The following is a 21,324-nucleotide window of genomic DNA, read 5'->3' on the forward strand; positions in this document are numbered from 1 at the left end:
CAGTTATATAGGCTTGGGTGCCGTCCTTGTCCAAAAGCAAAGCGGCTGCGAAAGGGTAATCGCCTATGCCAGCCGTGGTCTGTCGAAGGAGGAGAAAAACTATTCTGCCTCTGAGGGAGAGTGCCTGGCTATTATATGGGCTATTTCAAAATTTCGCCCATACGTGTATGGAAGGCCATTCAAGGTCGTAACAGACCACCATGCGCTGTGTTGGCTCGCCAATTTGAAGGATCCCTCTGGCCGTCTTGGGCGGTGGAGCTTGCGCCTGCAGGAGTTCGACGTTACAGTCGTTTATAAATCCGGCAGGAAACACTCGGACGCCGACTGCCTGTCCCGCGCCCCTGTCGACCCACCACCACAAGACGCTGACGAAGACAGCGCGTTCTTCGGGATCGTGACGGAGAGCGACCTAGCCGCCCAGCAGCGTGCCGACCCCGACTTACGCGTCATAATCGAGTACCTAGAGGGATGCAACGTTGCCGTTCTTAGGACCTTCAAACGCAGCTTACCAGCATTCAGCCTGAGAAACTCCGTCCTCGTGAAGAAGAATTTCAGCCCCGAAACAAGAGCGAATTACCTTCTCGTCATCCCCGCGGACCTTCGTGACGAAATTTTTTTAGCGTGCCACGACGACCCGTCTTCCGGACATCTCGGCACAGCGCGCACTATTGGAAAAATCAAGGCGAGGTACTACTGGCCCGGCCTTACCTCTGACGTCACCCACTACGTCCGGAGCTGCCGTGACTGCCAGCGACGAAAAACGCCGCGGACAAGACGCGCGGACTTCTGCAACCGATCGCCGTCCCATCGAGACCATTTCAGCAGATTGGAATGGACCTTTTAGGCCCATTCCCTACGTCACGATTACAGAACAAGTGGATTGTCGTAGCGACAGACTACATGACGCGCTACGCAGAGACCGCCGCTCTTCCGAGGGGGACTGCACAAGAAGTGGCAAAGTTCTTTATAAGCCAAGTTGTGCTGCGACATGGAGCCCCGGAAGTCCTAATCACCGACCGCGGAACGGCATTTACTGCGGAGCTGATGCAAGGAGTATTACGCTACAGCAACACGGATCACCGAAGAACCACGGCGTACCACCCCCAAACGAACGGACTAACAGAACGTCTGAACAAGACAATCACAGATATGCTGTCAATGTACGTTGACGTTGAACATAAGACTTGGGACGAAGTGCTCCCGTATGTCACGTTTGCGTACAACACGGCTATCCAGGAGACGACGCAGCTGACGCCGTTCGAGCTTGTCTACGGTAGAAGGCCAACTACGATGCTCGACGCCATGCTTCCGCACGTACAAGACGACGACCTCAACGCCGACGTCCACGGATATCTTCAACGTGCGGAGGAAGCCCGCCAGCTCGCTCGAGTTCGTATAACGGACCAGCAGCTGGTGGATGCGGGCCGCTACAACCTCCGACGCCGAGACGCCGAGTACCAACCAGGGGATCGTGTGTGGGTTTGGACTCCCATCCGACGACGCGGACTCAGTGAGAAGCTCCTGCGACGGTATTTCGGACCCTACCAGATTCTACGACGTGTCGGCCAACTTACCTACGAGGTGATCCCCGATGGTGATTCCGGAACATCACGACGGCGCACGCGGCCCGAAGTCGTTCACGTGGTTCGCTTAAAACCTTTCTACGGACGATAACGAATTTTATTTTTATTTTCGGACTGTCGCTTATGTTAGCATCGGGTCGATGCACTCTTAGAGGGGGGGGTAATGCCGCGAACCATACATTGGGTTTGTTTATTTGTGTTTTGCTTTTACCGCCCGGCTGCGCCGGTCTGTGTTATCTCTGCGCCAAGGGAAGCGCGTGTTCCATTCTTTCTTTCTGTGCCGCATGTGTTATCGGTCGTCATAGGGAGATCATTCCGATCTAACGTGAACAGCCCAGAATAATCTTCTTGGATCTAGTATGTTCTCGATGTGAATCGACGTTTCGAGAACCACGCGCGCCGAAAGATAAAAAGCCTGCAGTGCGGACGCCGGGGCATTCGATTCGACGACACTCGCCTGTGAAAGTCACTTTGTTGACCGCTGCTTCGCCGCCTCTGTATTCTTTTGAGTTGTTAGGGGAGCACAAGTTCGCTCCAATAAACGTGTTTCTCATTCAAGACAACTGCATCGTTCTTGTCTTCGCGACAATATAAATGTTATTACTAGCGGCCCCAAACCTTTGTTCGAAATGTTCGGGAACGACTGTGTAATTTTTTTAAAAAGTCTGTTAACGTCACCTTCACAACAAAACCTTCATTTCAATAAACAACTAGGAGTTTATTTAACGAGTGATTAGAGGTTAAATAGGCACGTTAACAACTTAAAAGTTACGGTTTACGTGTTTTTGGCTTTTTGAGACAAATTTCAACGAACCTCCACCTAGCTTAAAAGAACAACCGTATTTTCCTCACGTGCGGTCGATGTTGGAGATGTTTTCTCGAGTATACCTACATTAAAGAGCTGGTTGATACGCTCGAAAACGTACGGAATAGGGCAGTGCGATTCGCATTAGGTAATAGACACTGTCAACGTAGCACGAGGGAAAATAAATGTAACCTTTACTGCTAAGACGCGAAAGATAACAGACGAAACATCAAGTTGAAAATTTTCGCAATATCTATAATTCGAAAACTGGAGTAGAAGGGGAGAAGAATATCCAAGCGCCATTCTCCATATCCCAAAGTTGGACTGCTAGCTTACAGCAAATTGTTAACTTTCCTTTAAAGGTGACGCCTTACGTGATTCATTTTATCTTAGATCAATACAAGAGTGTAATTATCTTCCACGTATGGTTGTATCTACTGTTTACAATGACGATTTTCACCGCGCTTTGTAGAATTATTTTGTTATTTGGTCTCAAATTTGATGCTTAGGGTTATGTATGTCCGTGCTGTAATGCATGCAAAGGTGGAGCAGGTATCAAATAAATAAAGAAATAAATAAACTTGCGGAGCCGCAACTTCGCCTCCTATGGTTTGTGAACCTTACACATTCAAACTTCACTAATAAAATATTTATTGTTTTATTCGTTCCAGTGTGCAAGGTTTACTGCATGAATACTACCGTTGCTATGTTATTGGTTTGAAACAAGTTATAAAACTCTAGTCTTACACCTTTCCTTCAGTGAACGCACAGCGATACAACTGCAGCGACTTAAAGCACGGCGTTATTCGCAACGCGTCTGGAATTTTTTAACGTAGTACGTTATTATAGGAAATTAAGTTCTTTTGGACTATTAGGCGGTGTGCACAGAACGCATAAAAACATAAAATAGATTGAAAATGAAAGTATTTGCTCGATCTCTCCTATGATCAGCCCTGTGAAAATTGATCGGAAAAGTTCATAGAGTAGAAAATTTCTTTGCAAGAAAAATGGGAAGAAACTGGACATACTTTTTGTGTGATGAAAATTATATTGACTGCTCCTGAGTTTTGTGGAGTACCAAACCCTTCGTAAAGGCATTCGCGCCGGTTTCATATGCAACAAAACTGGTCAAGCAACTGTTGTAAAAATAGTTTATTAAGTCAGAGCATGAAAGTGTTCAGGAAGATTCTCCTAAACAAAATTGGTTTGAAGCGGCACTTTCATCTTTGTCAAATTCAACCCAATAAAGTATGCGCCTTCCGTCCCCCCTCCGCCTCCTTCCCCATTTATTACAGGTAAGCCGCCATAGGGAAGATATCAGGGCCAGGACAATGCATCTACTCTATCTCTGCAAAAAAATTATTATTTTGTGTATGCGGCAGTAAAAGAGGCAGAGCAATTAAAGTAGCGGAAATTTGTGAGCACTGTTTAATAAATAAATTTTGCTGTCAACTGACGCTGCGCTGACGGCTGGACGGCTGGTGGTGGCGCGCGGGCTCACTTTGATGTGGGTGAAGTGGACCTGAAATGGTGGGTTTGCGCGGCTGATCAGCGCGAATAAGCCATCTGCTTGCGATGCATGCCATGGTCGTTCATCTGCCTCAGTAAAATTAGCGTACTGTGGCTGAACTCCAATGCCCGTTGCATGGCCGAACTTCCGGGAGCTTTACTCCGGCTGGAGTCTGACAACCGCATCTCGGCTGTCCTCCGGTGGCCGTACTTCAGCCGCTAAGGGGTGGCCTTGAAATGGCCGGTGCCCTAGGGCTGGAATCTGGTCGTTTAAACGTAAGCTGGTCGACTGGCCGACGAACACTGGCCGTTGGACAGCCATGAGAATGCGTCTGTATACGGCCAAAAGGCCCACATTTGGACACAGGCCGAACACGTCTGCCGAAAAAAGGCCGTACAGAACATCACCGGATAAAGTACACCGGATGAAGTTAGGCCGAACAGTCCTGTGCTGCTTTGGCCGGTTGCATGAAGAAAACGAGTATTCTGTCGCCGGACGCGCGGTTCGCCGCTGAAAGACCGAATGCGAGGCCACCGCGCTGGCCGGTCTCCTTTCGAACACCAACCAAGAATATGGATATTCTGTGGCCGGTCGCTTGCCGTGCTTCGGCTGAACACCACTTCACTAAGAAAAAACGGATGCCCTAAAGCCGTACTTCGGCCGTTCTCTTTATCAACATCGGCAGCCAAAAGTGAACTGAGTATCTGGAAGCCGGGTAGCTACCGTTGTGCGTCTGAACACGGGTGGCCGGAGAAATACCGAAGCGCTGATTGCCGAATGTTGGCCACTCATCGTATGATCAGTGGCTGCCAGAACCTGGATGCTCGCCGGACATACAAGACAGCAGCCATAGGCGGGCCTGTCTTGGGACACACTTTCTATGCCGCCTAGGGTAGGCTGCCAATGATTATAGGAGTAGGCCTGCCGAATTCACTCTACCCCATTCTTATACTTTTAATTAACTGTCTAAAGTTTGGGATTGGGAGTCAGTACTTGGCCTAAGTAGATATATTCTCTTACCACTTCCATTGCCTCGCCACTTACCTAAAACCAGTGTGCTCTCCTGAGGTTATGAAGATTTGTTTGGTTTCGGCATATTACATTTCAGGCCCACGATTCTAACTGTCAATCATGGTTTGCAATTCGTCCCCCGAGTTACTTACCAAGGCCACTTCATCAACAAATCTTTAGGATAGGTTACTGATGTATTCTCCGATAACCCTTACTCCCAACCTTACTATCAATCCAATGCTCTGAATATCTGTTTCAAATATGCTGTGTATAACACTGGAGATATTGTGTCTCCTTGTCTGTCACCCTTAAAAGTATTTTAGTGTTCTCCTTACGTAGGACCATCGTACTGTTGACCCATTGTAGATATCTCCTAATGTTTATTTAAGGAATGCTCATCTACACCCTAATTTCGCAATGCTTCAACGACTGGTAGGGTTTCAACAGTGTGAAATGCTTTCTCATACTCTATGAACGCTATATATGGAGGATGAGTGTACTCCCCGCATTTCTCTATCACCTGATTGATCGTGTTAAAATGGTGTATTGTTGAATAGCCTTTAGAAAACCCTGGTTCTTCATTAGGTTATCTCAACTCTCAGGTGGCAAAAATTCTGTACGCGATTACCTTCGTATGAACTTTTTAGACGACTAACAGTAAGCTGACCGGCATTATGTTTTTAAGTTATTCACGTCACTTTTCTTATGAATTCGATGACGTTCGCATTCTTTTGTGATTTAGGGACACTCGCAGTCATTAGGCATTGCTTGCTCATACGGGTTGCCAGATTTTCTAGCACCACTTACCCGTCATCCTTCAAGAGGTCTGCAATTACAGAATCATCAGCAGGTGCTTTTCCCTATTTGAATTCTTTCAACGCCTTCTTTACGTCTTCTGTCATTAATGGCCGGATGTCTATCTTCTCCGAATTGCTTCCTCGTCAGTTCTTTATGCTGTTGCTGGCGCACTTTGCTGTGGCCGGCGCTTGGGTTAGGCGTTGCAGGTAAGGGCAAGCAAACGGTAAAAAATCCTCCGTAGCTGATTTCTTCGGAACACCAGATGCGCCCTCTTGTCTGAAACCATACAGGGCCAGTTCAATTCATCACCTCTCGTCGTTTCCTTTCACTAATAACCGATTTACCTTTAAACCTAGGATGTCCAACGGATGGTACCAAAAGTCCACGTTCTTCGAAGAGGTTGCCAAGCGTGTAGGGTGTGTAAAAAACGATTTTTAATGTTTCATAAAACCAAAGTGTTCCATACGCGGAATAAAGTTCACAGAACGGGTTTTAGGGCTCACAGTTAAAAATATTAAGCTTCCGAAGGAAACCATTGGGGCTACTCCAAAACAAGCGCTCCGCGCCAATCAGTTGCATTATAACTAGCATCTTAGCGTTTCTGGATTCTGCTAAGGAGGGTATTGGTGAGGGTGGATGGTACCAGAGACACTCCTCCAGCGGGTGTTTGAGGCGCAGCTTCAATACATTGATTGTGGAAAGGAGGTAATGCTTGAGCTATTTTTAATATCTTTAATCATAAACCACACTCATTGTCGTCGTCATCCGCCTACTCAGGTCCACTACAGGACGAAGGCTTCTCTCACTGCCTTGGAATTGCTGCCGTCCTGCCTTGCCCGAGTCCACTGTTTAGCGCTGAATTACTTTTATTTCAAGACACCATCGGATTGATGGCCTTCCCCTTCTTCTAGACCCATCTCTTTGTATCCACTCTTTTACCCTTATTATCCGCCGGTTGGTGGTTCGTCTGACCGAATGGCCAGCCCAAGTCCATTTTTTGTGTTTAAGATGTAATATTCTCTATTCTACTTTGTCCGCTGATACGGATGCCTCGTTTCCTGTTCCTGAGTTATGTTGTTTAGTAATGTGCCAAGTTTCAGCTCCTTTTGTCATCACTGGAACTGTACAGTGGTTGAGGAGTTTTCTTTTCAGTGACCGAGGAATCTTACTTTTCATTATTTGGGGGTGCTTACCGAGTGCCCCCCCAACCCATACCTAATCTGTGCCGGGTTTCACCCTCGTGCTTAGGGTTAGCACGAACAATGTGTTAGTTGCATTCTTTAACTTCTCTTGCCGTCTTCTTGCCTAAGCTGAAGAGGACATTTTTGACATGAACAATTTAGGTTTATTATTATTTATTTGTAACTCCATGGCCGTGCTTACTGATTGCAGTTTTTTAAGTATTGTTTACATGGGTTGTGCTGTCTCATTCAGCAAGACTATGCCATCCGGAAACCTCAAACGGCTGAAGATTTCTCTGTTTATTTTCAATCCTACGTTGTCCTAGTCAATCTTTCTAAATACGCCCTTTCGACATGCTGTGAATAGTTTTGGCGAGATGTTTTTCTCCCTTTCTTACTCCCTTTCGGATCAAAAATTTCTGGCTTTTCTTGTACTCTGCCCATGCATTCCTTATTTATATGTCTTCTAGAAGTCTTATGTAGGTTTTCTCTATTTTCTTTCCCGTTAGTGTTTCTAGCCCGGCTGCGGTGAGCACGGAATCAAACCGTTTTCTATAATGTATGACTTTGCTGTAAAAGGGGTTATTAAGCTCGACATCCCCACATAAGACTGATAGCTTCAAAGTTTCTACACAATCACAAATAATCATGCATAACACTGGTGGGCATGGGAAGAGAAGCAGACACAGATTGTTTGACCGTTTACAATGATAGGATGGAGCGGTACCGACCTGTAAGACGAAACAAAACGGATTTTGGAGAGGCTGCATTTCTGGGTCTCTCCCATGCCCACTGAAGGGACAACACGTCGGCCGGGTTCTTATGTAGTCGTCAGGTAGTGAAGGCATTGTAGCCGAGAGTACGTCGCCGATAACGGGAACCAGGCGTGCCATAGATGACGGAAGGGACCCAGGGCCCTGCGCGTAGTCGCGAAGATGTGGAAGGCTGTGTCAGGCTCGTCTTTGAGGGATCAGTGCATGCGCGCAAATTCAGTGCAGCCAAATTCGCCTCGTCCGAATAAGGCTATCCTCCGGGAACGTAGCCCGCGCATGACCCAAGCGCCAGCAAAAACTGTAAGACGAAACAAAACGGATTTTGGAGAGGCCGCATTTCGGCGTCTCTCTCATGCCCACCCAAAAGTGCAGCAAGCATTTCGAGTACCATATCTCCTGCCTTGTTCAAAAGATCCAGGATTATGCCGTCGCCTTCTGCTGCTTTTCCTATTTTCATACCTTTGAGAACCTTTATTTCCTCCTTAGTTGCAAGTTAAACATAGCAAGTTGAGCTTGTACTCTGGTAGTTCCACCAGTCTAACGTGCCAGGCATACAGAGTGGTGTAGATTTTTTCTGCTGCCTTTGTTATCTGGGCCAGGTCCTGCAAAATATTACCCTGATCGCCTGCCAGTTCCTTCATCCCAATAGACTTCTACGTAAACTTGGTATTGGAAGATGTACTGCTGTGGCGTTTACCTATATTTTCCTATGTTACTCAGGCAGCTATGTTACTAAGGTATGGAAGTGGTCACTACCATATGGGTCCGTGCTCACGACTCACTGAAGAAATGAAAAGAGAAGTGCAGTACAAATAGCGTAGGAATGGTTTGAATAAGTGTTCCGTCCTATATTATGGTATCTGAAAGGTTCCTACTCAAACTGCATTCTCCCGAGGATGTTCAGGCTTTTTCAATTAGTGGATCTCGTGCATCCGAGCCGGAGGAGTCCTAGAGGTATTTACGCGCATTCAGGTAACGTAAAAGAATGTAATGTTCGGATAGCTGATCTAGAAGGCCCGTGAACTCGGAGCTCGAGTGCTGGAAGTCCGAAAGGATGTACAGAAAGCATTCCGTTATAAGCCTATTGGATAATATAGTTTCATTAGAAAAAGCCTCCTGGGTGTTCTGTACTTGGATAGTGTGACACACCATGGTGTTTCAGCAAAGAAGGACGCACCACCTGAACATGTACCACCACCATCCCTGTCTTTCCTAACTGCCATGTAACAATTAAATGAATTTTTGTGTTTAGAGAATACATGTGTTTTAGAGACACATCACACTTGGCGAATCTGAATGCAATATGCCGTAGACATCATCAATATTTTTAAGGCGGCCTCTACAGTTCCGCAGGATCTTTTCTGATCCCACTATAGACAATTAGGAGCTAGTGAATTGTGTTCGAGTTCATGTTTCATCCTTCGAGGCTTGTATTCTCGGAGGGGGCTGTTTGCGCCTCACTGTTGGTTTGGACGCCGCAGCCCCGCTCCTTGTGCTGGGATGCCGGCAAGAACGGTCCGACGCCGATCTCAGCTCCAGATGTCTGGGGTGCCCAGCGCACCGGGTCCTCTATAGTTAGCTTTCCTTTGGGTGCGTTTGGGTACCACCGTCGCGGGTATCGTTCCCCGCAACGGGTGGGGCAGGTGGTGGGGCGGGAATGGGGGCTGCTACGTGCTCCCCTGTCACCATTGCCTGAATGCCGTCAGGTGTAGTGAGCGGTGTTGGAGTGGTAGCCGGAGGAGCGGCATCTTTCTCGAAACAGACCACTACTGACTCGGCAGCTGCAGGTAAAGCTGTAGGGAGCAGGGAAGGGACCAAGTCCGAAACGCGGTACTGTGTCCGTGCCGATACGTGATGCCGCCCGCCTCACCATGAGGTCCGTCGGCGTACCTCCACAATGAGAAAGAGGCGAATCTATTTCGTAGCTCTGGACAGATGCCCTCCGTTATTTTGATTGGCTTTATTCTTCTCCGTTCGAAATTTTTCACAGGTGCGGGAGTACGCCCTGTGCGGTCCCCAGCAGAGCGCTCAAGTGACGGTGGTGGAGTTGCAGTTGTCAGATGGGTGGTCCTCTGCGGCGCATATGGCACAGGTTGTTTTGCCGCGGCATGAGTTCGTACGACGACCAAAGTACTGGCACTTAAGGTAGAGTTTATGGTTCAGTATGACAGGACGAATGAAACACCACCTGAAGACTGCATTTAAATGATGAGCGATGAGCGGTTCAATGCTAAGGTAAAATGTTTTGTGCGAATTATCTTATCTCTGCTCTTTCTGATGCTCGGAGAGCATTGACACCCCGATTGTTCAATCCTTCAAGAAGGTCGGCATCTGTTTTGGTTAACACATCTGACTCAGGGATTACGCCCGGCGAACTGTTGAGGCTGCGATGGGTTGTGACAGCGATGTTCATATCAACAACTTTATTCTTAGCAAGAAGCTTTGTTGCCTGTTACTGGTTCTTCACTTAAACAAGGACTTCATCTGTTTGTTGGTTTGCGTTATTTTTCGCATTCCCAATTATTTCTTCAATACAGTTTGTTATCAAATATAAAATTTAGAAGTATCAAGAGATCCGACGACCAGGAAACGAGAGTAGTTCTCAGCCGTCCGAAAGTAATGGTTGAGAGTCGAGGAAACGAGGCTTCGGTCTGGCGCGTTTAGTGGGGCTGATCAAGCTTTTTTTTTGGGGGGGGGGGGGGAGGAGTTATATTTTTTATACAGCATGGGAAGAAAGCGGTGCACAGGGATTCTTTCTCCTCTATACTTAAACTAATTGTCATAGAGGGGCCGGAGCTCCCTGCCAGTTAAACAGACTGGGAGCCCATCCGCCGCAGTTTCACCAGCGCTCCGACGGCCGGCATTTCTGTTTTTTGCCGTACACCTATAAACGCATGACCACGATTGGGTACACATTATGTTAGGGGGCTCGGGGCCCCCGGTGTCGCCAACACAGTCACCGTGAATAATCAACGTGCCCCGTGTGGGGGAATTACTAGGGGCAATTTCTCCAAGTTAAGTCTTGTTATCAACAGCCTACCTGTTAACCAAAAATAGCATAAAGTGTATGGCCGAGTTCAGAAAAGTAAGCCTAGAAAGAAAAACTACCACAGCGACCAGCAGGTGACGTGTGCGGTTTCCGCTTTTTATTTGTCCACACTCTTTCGGCGTGGTTGTCGCGGTGCCACCGAATGAGGCCGTCAACAAATGTAGGAAAGAGTTTCCTGGCATAGACAATTGTGGCCTTAAAGTTTCCGGAAAGTGGCTGCCCACATTTTCGCTGCCCTCATTGGTCCCGCGATGCGTCATATTCGGGAAGAGTGGGAAGCGTGCAGCAGACGTCCGGGTTTCGAATGAGGAAGCAACCTTCAATTCGCTTGTAATATTTCCCTTAGAAATAAATATTTCTATCATTTCTGCAGAGGTCCTGGTAATCTTTTTTTTTGTATATCTCCGCATGACACGAAGAACAGGCGCAAAGCCTGAAACGTACGTAAAAAGCATTTCAGGTGTCTGTTAAAAGATAAACAGCCTATTATCTTTTTACCTGGGCCAAGAAAAGAAGATGCAAGTTTTGTTTACTCGAAAAACTGCCGCGTTCGAGTAACACTGACACCACTTCAACCAAAAACTGTCTGTAGTAAGCTATACACCTAAACACTAGACAAAAGCCATACTACAGCCTAGCTACTTTTCCGCCGTGAACTTGTGACTTGGGGCAACAAATTCCAGTGCAAATTAAACAGTCTCGATGAGGTTGCAGAACGATCTATTGTGTACCTACATTTATGCATATTTTTTTTAAAGCAGCACGAATGCTGAGGTAAACATTAAAATATTTATTTATTTATTTATTTATTTATTTATTTATTTATTTATTTATTTATTTATTTATTTATTTAATTATTTATTTATTTACTTATTTTTTTATTTATCTATTGTACCCCTCAGGGCCAAAGGCATTACAGAGGGGGAGTGGGTTACAAAGCAAAAAAAATTATACAGTGCAGTGAGTATCATAACAACAAAAACATTAGATTGTTCCTGAATATACAATATTAGGTAAATTCTCGCAAAAATTTAGATTATCATTAATACTAACAATGTCACGGGGAAACCAGTGAACCAGTGCACACTGCGCGCCCTCTGCGGCAAAAGCTGCACAGCCATGGGGCGCGTTGGGCTTGTCTTCTACAACAATGACTGATTGACGTAGCGACATCGCCGCTTCCTTGACGATGTTCGCCGAGCAAGCCCAATCTCGCACGGACGATTACTTTCAACCTTAACTAAATAAGCAAGGAACCAATCCGGTCAAAAACAGACCAAGTACGGACAGGAGTGTTTGAGGGGTATCGTAACGGCATCTAGGGATTTAGACGGTAAAGAAGGGGCAAAAACCTAAATTTAGTCGCTTACAGCAGCCCTGGTGGACATACTAATATTTGTTTTATGTACCTTCCGTGCATACCTCATCGCCGACGTCACAATACACACACGTTGCTGCGAGAGACAAACTTTTGGCTTAAAGTATTTAATTTCTAGGTGAAGAAAAGCATCGTTACGGTACCGGCTGGGGCACTATAAAATGCCAAATCTTTCAAACAAACAACTTTGTATGGGGTTTTCATTGGCCCATTGACTAAATATATTGTAAATCGCATGACACGTGAGGAAAATACGGCTGCAACAAGTCCGCACAACTGACTGCTCACGTGAACACCGTCCCAATCCCAATGCTGTATACAAGCGTAGCAACAAGGTTCATCGTTTTTCTCGATTAGGCCTTGATATCGAAAGTGGAATCTCGTTTAAGATGGTGTGGTGCAAAGTATCAGTATTGTTTTAATCAGTGGCAATGCTATGCAAACAAAAATCAGCCAGCTTTTCAATCTAGGTGGTTAGACAACGCTTTTGCGTTCTATTTTACTGCAAACGCCTTAAACTAAAACTTTTCATCCTCTCGGTATCGGGCCCGTTTAGGCAATTTAGTTGTAGCTATTTCTGTTCGAAAGTGACTACAAAACACAACTTTCATCATTTTAGCTACCTTATTCCAGTCGTGGCTACCTTGGCTTCTTTTGTGGAGAACATACAGGTACTGCGTCTATTAGGTTAAATACAGCCGATCTAGCTACATTACTTGTTGCATTGCCAACATTAGTGGTAGAGGAAAAGCCTCATTGCTGCAAGGATTTCTCAAACCCCACAAAACTCAGCTAGACGTAGCGTACCAACCGAGACGACGTAGCTTGGTATGCGGTACTTTTATTCCGACAGCTATAGCAGATTTTGGTACAAGATAAAATGCCCGGCTTAGTTTTTTTACAAAATCTGCTTAAAACCCCTTCGGCAGGTTGGAGCATTTTTTCGGGTAAAGTCTGATAATTATTTCTTTTTTTACAACACAATATCAGTGTGCTCTGCTCTGTGGTCTGTGCTACACCGACGATAAAATTCCCCTAGAACTCTCTGCATACGTGCGTCGACACTTAATGGCACTATTTGTTGAAATCACCAGGCTGTTTATTCACTGGCCACGCCGCAATACCACGGTGGTCCACTACTCCAAGATTAGGTAAAACGCTTGGTTTGAGATAAATTCTTCTCGTTTGGAACGGGGATGGCTCCGAATCAATGCACTCTGAGCCAAAGAATGAGGAATACAAAAAATCTGAACAATTTTATGTTCAGATTTGTGTTCATAATTTTATGTTTCAAATCTCTCCCAGCTTCGCCTGGATGTCCAATGATGTCTTGCTTGCTGAAAAAGTGTAACACTGGAATATTTATACACCACTTTTCTTCTAATCTTTGGGACGTTAAAGCGAACATCACTTGCCGCTTTGAACAAGATGGGGTCCCATTCACGACATTACTTGATCTGTACCGTCTTCTTTAAAACCTTTACTGATTGGCTTCCACTTGCGACACAAAGATTAAAAGCCAACTAAAAAGGGACTTTTTGAGGCCATCTTGGTATGGCGGCACCCCGCACGGGACAGTAACCACGTCCCGCACATTTAGGCCGTACACAGCCAAGCGTTCATGTTAGGTGCTGCCAGTTGGGTAAGGCACAGAAAAAAACATTTGTAATAGCCCATAAACAAAGTTACTCGCTGCTTCCTCCGAATAGAACAGCCGATAAGCCTCAGAATATATTATTATGCTGGCTTTTACCACTTTTTGCCTAATGGAACGTAGGAATGAAAGGCTTGCACATTTACCCGTGTGCATGTTTTCACTGCACTTCTCCCATGTAGGCAAGCAAATATTGGAAATCAAAAGTAAAACAATGTGGAGCGCCTCTCCTAATGCATGGTATATCCTGTTTGCTTGCTGAAATTTCCATCTTTTCAAAACAACAGGCTCAACAGTAGTTCCTGCATAAACTTTACATTTACATGTTCCGGCCTCGTATTCCAAAGTCTTCGTTGTAACCCACCCCGCGTGGCACGCCTCTTCGCTTGATGCAGAACATTTAGTTAACGTGGTCATAGGCTGCGCCCTGAACCTAAGGCTACCGAAAACATACCAAATTACCGTTATTATAGAAACAACACGTACAATGGAGTGTATAAGAAAGAAAATTGCGAAAATACAAAAAAAATTGCATACGCCCACTGGCGCTCGAACTCAGGCCGTCCGTGCCAGCGTCCAGAACTCTACCTCGAGGCGCCAGAGCCCAAAAGGCAGGCTCCCTTTCAGCAGAAGTTAAGTATAACACCGCGCAGAGTGACATCACACATGTCGCGTGTGGCTGCCGTACCACGAAGCGTTTCGAAACACGCGGCCTTCCTCAGTGTTTATTTTAGAAGAGTGCTTAGGCAAGTGTACCGACCGTGTTTATTGTTTCATGATTGGCCAACTTGCACATCGCAGAGAATGGAGGGGAATACCTGATTTTACGCTTTCGGCACTCTGTGTTATAGGCAAGGGCGGTGACAGCGAGGGCTGTACTTGTACTCCCGACACTCTAGTCTACGATAGAAGCCAAGTACCTTTTAAAGCGTAGTGACCCTTTCAGGCAGCATCCACTAGGAAAGATTTTGCCAACAGTTGTCGCCAAAGTGAAGAAAATGTGCGGCAATATTACACGGCGCCAACGTGAGCTGACAAGAAAAGTTTATACCGGTAAGGCATTGATGACTTGCGCAGACACAGTTCAGTGAAAACATGTCACACCGCCGAAGTGCCAAACACCTTGCTCACATATGTGCTCCTTTAAGCCGAGTGACAGGACAAAAATCTAAGTTCTACTGAAAAGAAGTACGCAAACCATTTTTCTTCGTGAGTTTTAAAAGAAAAAAACAATTATTTCTCAAACGTTTCTGAAGGCCAAAATTGTCACATTCTTGCTACAGTACTTGAGCGACTGCACGTCACGACGGCGGAAGAAAAAAGCGCATGACTGGAGCGTTCGTAAAAACTATAAAAGCACTTCACCTCATGCAGGTTGTCCGGCTCCATAGAGGCAGAATATTGCCCCGAACAATACATGGGTTTGTTTGTTTTGGTTTTAGTGCCCGGCAGCGCCCGGGTGTGTTATCTGTGTTCCAACCGAAGTGAGTGTTTCATTCTTTACTTTTATGCCGCACGGGGTATATCTTTCTGATAATATAACGTTTCGCCCTAACCTCACTAGCTTCGAATAATCTTCTTCGATCTACAATGTTCTAGATGGAAATTGATGGCTAGAGAAGCACTCTCGCCGAAAGATAAAAAATTACCACATCTTCCCGAGGGGAACCCTGAGTAGGATGCGCAGCATCGCGGGGTGCACCTACATTTCCCCCAAACTCAACTACTAACACAACAAAACGCAACGGAACCCAATGCGAATGTAGACGTTGCTGACGTTTACAAACGGCTTCCCGTTCTCGACGGTTCGGTTCTGCCGCTCGCTTCGTACGTTTGCGTTCCACTTCACGTTGTCGAAGTTCCGGTACCGCCGCTCGACGTTCTCGAACTGACGCTACTTGACGTTGCCGAAGCTCAGGATCCGCTGCTCGACGTTGACGCTTCGAAGCTGCTTCGCGCTGACGAAGTTAAGGGTCCGCCGCTCGCTTGAAGCGTTTGCGTTCAGCGTCGCGTGCCCTTCGCTTCGCAGCTTTGTCTTGAGTAGATGTAACGTTGCTATTAGTGTTTGGGCTGATGCTGACGCGTGCTTGCATCAGCCCACTCACTGACGGGTCTGTTGCTTCTATCACACTTCATAGGAAGCATCAACGCAGTCAACTGAAGCAAGCGCTGTACTGAACGCGCGCAGCGCTCTACACGCTTTATATTCACACTTGAAGGAGAGGCGACTAGAGGAGGAGAGTAGTGCATGCGCCGCGAGAGCAGAAGCGAGAACGCCGGAGAAGCGCATAAAGCTGGTAGGAGAGAAGTGGAGAGAGTAACGCCCAGCTGTTGGAGAGCGGGAAGGAGGAGAGTTGCGGATGCGTAGTGTGAGTGTGGACGCCGACGCCGCGGGACATACCCCCGGGCAAGAGATGCTCCGCATCTAAAAGCCTGCAGAGCAGACGGCGCGGGATTACGATCCCTGACTCTCGCTTGCGTACGTCACTTTGCTGACGGCTGCTTCGAAGCCTGTGTATTCTTTGAGTTGTTAGGGGAGCACACGTTCGCTCCAATAAACGTGTTTTCCTTGAAGAACTGTGTGGGTTTTGGTAACGTGACATGTGGTTGAGGTGCGGGGTACATGCACCCTCAACTCTCTTCAAGTCGTCAAGCAAGCCCAAGTCGTGCCAGCCTTCGAAAGCATGGCCTAAAGCCGGGGTTTGGACTACTGCCAGATAAATAAAGGCGGAAGGCGTCCCGGCCCATGCCATGAACAACGAATGCACGATTACCAACGCATCGAGCCCTCCTGTAGTTCTGCAGCAACCCCGGGAACCGCCACCATTTCATTGATCACCTACGGAAGAACCTGAGGAATGGCTGGAGCATCTGGAGAGGGTCCGAAGGTTTCACCAATGGGATGACGACGAAAACCCAGGCAAGTGTTTCTCTACCTAGAAGACTCCGCACGGATTTGATTCGAGAACCACGAACGTACGCTGACAACCTGGTAGTTATTCAAGACCGAGCTCTCGAAAACTTTCACGACTCTGGTACGCAAGGAACGGGGCGAGAAGCTGCTGCAGACATGGACGCAGCATCCCAATTAAAGTGTGACCGTGTTCGTTGAGGAGCTGAAGAGACTTTTTTGCCTTGCGGACTCAGAAATGAGCGAAGAAAAGAAACTAAGTCTTCTGAGGCGAGGGGTAAGGAAGAGCTATTCGCGGGCCTTTTTTTCTGTCCCCCGAAGACTTTCCGAATTTGCGTTTGAGGCGGCCGCGTTGGAAAAGACGCTTGAAATATGAACAAGGCAGTATGACCACGCAATCAATGCGCTGTTTTCGGAGACGATTGGAGGCGGTGCTATTAACTCCGACACACTACGCGACACCACCCGTGCAGTGGTAAGGGAGGAGCTGTGGAAATTTTTCCCGACGACGACATAACCTCAAGTCGCTTCCCTGACTGACGTGATCCTGGAAGAAGTCCAACATTCTTTGGGAACTTCTATGCCGTCCGAAGCAACCCACGAGCCACAGTCTGTGACCTACTCTGAGGCTGTTCGTCGACCCGCCCTTCTCCAACCCGTCGTCAAGAAGCTCCGCCGTACCACCGTCCACTGTCGCTGCCATCCCCACTGCCACCACCGTCCACCATGCCACCGTCCGCAGCACAAAACCAGACGCCCAGAAAGACCCACGTTTGGCGAACCGCCGACAATCGCCCGCTGTGCTACCACTGCAGAGAGCCCGTTCACATCTATCGTCGTTGCCCATACAAGAGACTCAGAGTGCATGGTTTCTCCGTCGACGCACCTCACCCTCTCTCTGGGCAACGACAACGTGAGATCGACGACCATTTATCTCAGACCAGCCGTGTCCCCGCACGTTTCAACCATTCGCCGTCGCCCTACCTATACCAATCACCGAGCCGCAGTAGCAATGCTGACTTCTCACGTGGAAGGGCCCCCGCCCCCACCGGGAAACTAAAAGCAGCCACTTCAGGAGGTAGACTTGCAGAGCGGCGGAAAAATGAAAACCTCCAAAGACGAAGCGACTTGCTGAAGACCATGATTCACGACATGCCCCGACCACGGCGACCCGATCTAACCCTGACATGACTCCTGAACACGACGACAGCAAAACAGCGCGGCGCGTACCCGACACGACTGATTCGGCTGCTGAGAATACGACGAAGACCACGACGCACAGTGTTTGACCGTCAACACGCTACAGCCGAGATACGACGCTGCTGAGCACAAGGTCGCGGGTTCGATTCCCGGCCGCGGCGGCCGCTTTTCTGATGGAGGCGTAAAGCAAAAACGCCCGTGTGTTCGAGATTTCGGCACGCGTTAAAGATCCCCAGGTTATAAAAATTCATCCGGAGCTCTCCACTACGGCGCGCCTCATCGCCAGCGTTGCGTCGGCGCGTTAAACCCTATAATCAATCAATCAATCAGGTTGGGGATAAGGCAGGAGTGAGGACGGTTTTTTCTGCAACCAACAAACTGGCGTCTTTGTACACCAAGGTAAACTACAACAACAGCTCAAGACGAAGCATGACAAGAAGCATGTGACAAGAAGCATGACACCGAGTTTGTGAATTGTGCGGACAAAGTGGTGTACGAAATCCAACTTTCATGCGGACGAGTTTACGTAGGACAGACTGGTATACGCCTGAAGGATCGCCAAGAGAGCCTTCCTACACTATGCACACAGGAACGGGCAGCCATCTTGCTATAATTGCGAGAAAAGTCTTTTCCACCCGTAGCTAAAAGAAACGCGCATTTTGAAACGCTATCAAGACGGTCGCTCAGGGGAAATATTGGAGGACTCACTGATTGGCATTCGGGGGGAACAATGCGTGAGAACGCCATCAATTGCCCTTTTGGAAAGAGAGGTGGCATATCTAGGCTGTAAACATCACTTGTACCAGATAGCAAGCTTGACACCAAGTCATCTGATTGTTTTATCGTCGAAGTAAGCGTCCATTGCAGCAAATGAGTTTTCTCTGTATTTAATGTCTTGTAATGAATCGTAATTCAGTGGTTCGTCAGCGGTCTAGTTTGTCGCTTCTTTAGTCCTCGTCCCTGCGTTGTTTTTAGTGTGAACGAAGAGCTTTATTGAACACGAATGTTACAGCACCTTAGTGCTATGCAAGAGTAGGAGACGCTGCAACTTGTCTCAAAGCAAAAGTTCAAATGTTTTCTCTTCAAAAAGAATATTTAGTACAGCAAAAGAAACAATTTTAAATGGTTACAAAAAAACCTTGTTCCCATTTCATACAACCTCGAACCCGAAGCAGGCGGCACGACAAATTCTTTGAGCGCATCCTGTTCTTTGCTGCTTCTAAGGCAGGTTGGGGCAGTGCTTCAAGATGATCTGGCTGTATGCCTCGAAATCACCATGACGGATTTGTTGATGGGGTTAATCAGTACCAAATCTGCAGCTGGCATTTCATTGCATGTGAGTATGATTTGGCGTCAAAGATGCGTGTCATAGCTTATCACAAGCTTGAACGTTTTTCTATTTATTTCAGCCACTGCACTTTATGTATGAAACTATCCCGAATGGGCTCTTCGCCTCAACCTAGGATAGCTTGATGGCTCCGAGGGTAACAGGTAATTGTGGTCCTTAACTATTTTATTTTTTTTACCTTCGACGGTTTCCTAAAGATCAAGCGTGTTCGTTGAGCCCGCCCTGATGACATGTTCTGCTTGTTTAGCAAAATATGAAACTGCAAATCATCTGTGGAATCGTCGTAGCTCCAAGCCGACAGGTCGTCGCCACCATGCCTGCTTGGTTCGCCGGGATGTCATCATAGAGATCATACCTAGCAAATAGAATAAAATACTTTACACTCGTTTTTACTTCACTTACTACAGAACAGGAAGATACTGTGCCTTCTAAACTAGTACCAGCCTATATCCTATGCGCATGACAGCGCAATCATCTACCTGCCCAGTGAACAACAAGCTCGCACAAAGGGGAACACACCGCAGCAGCTAAAACTTGTCATCACCCGCCAGAGCAGGACTATTGATGAAAACAAGTGTTCAAATACATAACAGGAGGTGATCACGAACAGAAAGATTGCGCTGGGAATCGGCATAGGCACGCCTGCTATATAGCGAGGACAGCGGGACCTGTGCACCGTGATAGCGCTGCATGCAACGAACGCAAGTGGACATCCAATCGTCGCTGGACGTCTTCGAATATTGCCGTGAGCGAGCGTGTTGTGGTTGCGGGTACCTTAACTGGCCTTGAAACGATTTTTTTCTGTATTCCAGAACTGACGCGCCGATGCTAGCACGGCTGATGCGAAAAGCAGTGCTGCTCATTCATCAGTAGCCGGAACAAGCGGGTCGACAGGTAAAAAAAAACAAGACGTACTGCTAAACGGTGCCAGTTTCCGCGCGAATCTCGCAGGGCAAGGAATCTCAGCAGTGTGTCTAGGTTGCCTTGCTCCGAGCTGATCAGTCCGAATCATCCACAGCGGTTTGAGGTGCGCGACAGAGCAAAAGCTACAGGCCTCATATACTTCGCAACCGTATTTAAGGCCCCTTTAAATAAACATTGTCTACGAAAACCTAAAAAAGGACGTCTGTTCGCTTTTGTTCGTACCTGGTCCTTATTCGCTTAGCACAAAAATTGGTATGACGAAAAATCCAACCAGGTTTTTTTCAGTGATTTTACCACTACTTCCAGCAAATGCCTGCTTTGCCGGTACTCATTCCTTTTTTGTTAATTTGCCTTTTTCTTCGTCCCCTCACAGCAGAAAACTACCCCAAACCTTCCTGTATGTCGCATACCCAATTGTGTAACCATTGCGGTTTTTCTCGCTAAGAGCACACTTTCCGGCAGACCTTCTCGCAAAGAGCAGAGGAGAAAAAGTTCGGCAATATTTGCTTACCGCTGCGGCGGCAGTTACGGCGGACACGCATTATTCTGCGCACTTACCGAACTCAGGTAGTTCTACAACAGTGCGGCCTGGATCCTGAATATCATCATTTAGGGGCGGTTCATTGCTGGAGTAGGCTTCCCTCGTAGAACGCGGACGATTATCTTTGCTGCTGACCCCCTCATCGGGACTTCATCGCCAACTGAGGTGTCTCGCCACGCGCTGAGCACCTTATCACCGACTGAGGATTCCGGAGGGTGACGCTTGCATCGCCGTAGCTTCCATTGGGCAATCGGACAAGGCAGTAATATAAAAGCACTACAAGAATCGCCTGCGCTGCGGCAGCTAGAGCGGACACACACTAACGTGCATACTTTTAGAACTCAGTTTGGTTTTGTTTTGTTTGATTTTATTTATTGTTTCATTAGTGACGTTGCCAAGCTGAAAGCGCTTCATGTCTCCCCCCAAAAATTTTCCAAATGAAGTTGTAAAGTTCTCTCAAAATTTCAGGCAAGAAATACGAAATACGCGGGCCGCAATGGTACAAGACCGGAACGAAATATTTAAAGAACACATGCTCTCTGTTGATTTTCTCAGCCCCCAGTTTGACGCTATGGCCCCATGGTGTTCGAAAATTGAGAAGAAAAAAGCAGCTCTAAAAATGCTGTGATATTGCGGAACGCAACTCTCTAAAACAGGT

Source organism: Haemaphysalis longicornis, unplaced genomic scaffold (genome assembly GCF_048455015.1).
Source record: "Haemaphysalis longicornis isolate Haplotype H1 unplaced genomic scaffold, Haemaphysalis longicornis Haplotype H1 scaffold_16, whole genome shotgun sequence".
Classification (NCBI taxonomy): Eukaryota; Metazoa; Arthropoda; class Arachnida; order Ixodida; family Ixodidae; genus Haemaphysalis; species Haemaphysalis longicornis.